Here is a 3,070-nt window from a genome sequence, read left to right on the forward strand (position 1 = left end):
TAATTTTTTTTTTTTTGTAGAGACAACGTCTTGCTATGTTGCCCAGGCTGGTCTTGAATTCCTGGCCTTAAGTGATCCTCCCACCTTGGCCTCCCAAAATGCTAGGATTACTGGCCTGAGCTACCACTCCTGTCCTTGGAGCTGCTCTTTTAAATGTTCAAACACAGTGCCAGTGGTGCTGTATTAGTTTCCTATTGCTGCTATAACATTACCAGAAACTCAGTTGCTTAAAACAACAAAAATTATTGTCTTACAGTTCCTGGTCTTATGAGGCTGAGAAGAAGGTGTTGGCAATGTTGTGCTCCTTCTGGAGGCTCTAGAGGAGATTTGTTCCTTGCCTTCTCTAGTTTCTAGAGGCTGGCTGCTTTCCTTGGTTCGTGTCTCTTCCTCAGATCACTCTGATCTCTACTTCCATCATCATATCTCCTCCTCTGACTTTGACCCTCTTGCTTCCCTCTTATAAGGACCAATGTGATTAGATTGGGTCCATCTGGATTATCCAGCATAATCTCCCCATCTCACGATCCTTTTTGCTCTGTAGGGTAACATGTCCATAGGTTCTGGGGATTTGGGTGTGGTCATAAGTGGGGGCAATTATTCTGCCCACCACAGATCCCTTCTACTCATTAAGGTTGTCACCTGGATGTCACCTCCTTAAAAGAGGCCTTCTAGGACTACCTCAGACCCTCATCTTCCCTGATCATTCTTGACAGCATTTCCCTGTTTTATTAAATCTGAGGATAGTGTACCTATTTTCTAAATTTATTTTCCATTTAATTGTTCATTTTCTGTCTCCCTCTACTAGAAGATAAATTGTACCGAAACGGAAACATGGTCAGTCTTCTTCACCACTTTGTCCCCTATATCTAAATAGTTCCCAGCACTTGGAAGACTCTCAGAGAAGAATGAAATGAATGAAACATTCTGTATACAGTCTGAGGAAGCTTGCCTTACATTAAAACTATATTAACATACTCCTCTTCCTGTTGCTATCAATAATGCAGACATTTTTACTAAATAGCAGTTAAGCATGTTGTCAATGGATTTTCCTTTGAATTTAAGTATATGGGTTTCTCCTTGGGACATGGCTAAGGTCAATAAAATAAAATATCAGATGTAACATGGAGCTATAGGAAAAAGAAAATATAAGAATTACAATTAATGCAAACAGTAAATACCTTGCCAAAAAAGAATGGCAATATTACCCTGATTGAAGCTATAATCATGATACCAAGATGAATAACATCTGGTCTCTGCCCTTTTCACCACAAAGTGGCAACATTAATATTTTTAATTCAAAAGAAACCAAGATAAGAGCTTTAACAGTTGTCCAAGTGTCTAGGAAGAATGGAGGAGGGAGAGGTTCATTTTAACTGAGACATCAATTCTGGTAAGCAGGGCTTTCCTCGGGCTGTTTCCAAAACATGATCGTTAGCACTTCAGGAAACTCAAAGAGCTTTTAGATAGAAGGAATAATAATATCCATTGACATGGCATTAAGAGCAACCCTGATGGAAAGAGTGCTTTTCTTTAAGCAGGTAATTTATGGCTGTTCAGCTGTTGTTCATTTATTCATCCAAGTGATTGATAAAACACCCTCAAATGAGTCATTCAGACAGGTGATACTAATTGAGTACCTGATGCTAGTCAGTAGTGAGGCCCTGATATGATACCCACCTGTAGTGAGGAGCAGGCGAGGAGGCTGTAAGAAGAGGTTGGAAAGACTTCATAAAAGAGGAATGTTATTTACTGAATTGTGCCCCCTACCCCCAAATACTTATGTTACAACTCTAACCAATTTGTCTATATTTGGATGTGGGTCCTTTAAGAGGTGTTAAGGTTAAATGAGATCATAAGGGTGGGGCCCTAATCCATTTTGACTGGTGTCCTTATAAGAAGAGGAGGAGACACCAGGCATGCGCACATACAAAGAAAAGTCTGTGAAGACGCAGTGAGAAAACAGCCATCTGCAAGCCAAGAAGAGAGGCTTTAGAGAAACGAAATCTACCAACACCTTGATCTTGGACTTCCAGCCTCCAAAATTGTGAGAAAATAAATTTCTGTGGTTTAAGCCAGCAGTCTGTAGTATTTTGTTATGGCAACAGACCATAGGAGGAACTTGATCCAAGTCTTGAAGGATGGGCAGGGCCATTTCTGGGAAACAGCTTCTATGAAGGGTCTGGTTCAGAAAAGGGCTCAGCTTAATGAATAGAAGCCACAGAAAAAGTTGGAATGAACATAGCTTTTGAATTAAAGAGTAAAAGAGAGAACTGAGCATGGATGGGGCACAGGTGGGTGATTGGAAATTCATGCACCATTGTGCTGGGAGAGGGGAAGGTGATTGTGGAGGATCTTGAAATCCAGGGAGAGGAGGTTTGAATTTGATAAAGCGGAAAATCTGAGACTTAACATTTGGAGTTTTGGTAAGGAATCAGCTTTAGAAAGATCAGGGGGATATAGTTTGTGGCAGAGGTGGAAACGAAGAGGAAGGTGTGGCTCCAAAAACTATCATAAAAAAGGTAAAAAAGGACAAAGTTTGGTTGGGCCTAAGTGATAATTGGGAAGAGTTGGAAATTATAGTTAAATGATTGATGAGGCTGAGAGGTATCCGGATAGTTCTTCATCTTTTGGGTTTTATGAGGATTGGAATATGTTAGAAACTCAGGTACAGCATTCTCCCACCCCTACTTTCAAAGATTTTAAAACAGAAGAATTAGCCTTTCTTTCCAAAAAGCTTTATTATTGTTAATTAAACTCTCTGCTTTTACATAATCCCATAGTTTACTGTGTATGAAATGCCAAGGATGGTTGAGGAGCCCTTTTTGCCCCCATGGAATCCTGGGATGTCTCTCCTGTGGTGGGCTGGTTCTCAGGGACAGCAGCACCGTTGGCCTCACATACTCTGTGCAGTTGCTCAGATGTTTTCATCTCTAAAATATTTGTTATTTTTTCTCATTATAAGAATTATACATGTTTATTTTAGAAATTTGTATACTGTAGAAACATAAACAAAAATTCAATTTTTAGGCCTGTTTAGATGTAACTACTGTTAGTGTTTGGGAAGTTAAAC

At 39.8% G+C, this 3,070-nt stretch overlaps 1 protein-coding gene across 1 annotated transcript in view; it reads left to right on the top strand.

The window, feature by feature from the left end:
* Positions 1 to 3,070, top strand: part of ADAM22 (ADAM metallopeptidase domain 22) — a 241,994-nt gene that overhangs the window by 42,593 nt on the left and 196,331 nt on the right. The window lies entirely within an intron of this gene.

Source organism: Propithecus coquereli, unplaced genomic scaffold (genome assembly GCF_000956105.1).
Source record: "Propithecus coquereli isolate 6110/MARCELLA unplaced genomic scaffold, Pcoq_1.0 Scaffold199, whole genome shotgun sequence".
Lineage (NCBI taxonomy): Eukaryota > Metazoa > Chordata > Mammalia > Primates > Indriidae > Propithecus > Propithecus coquereli.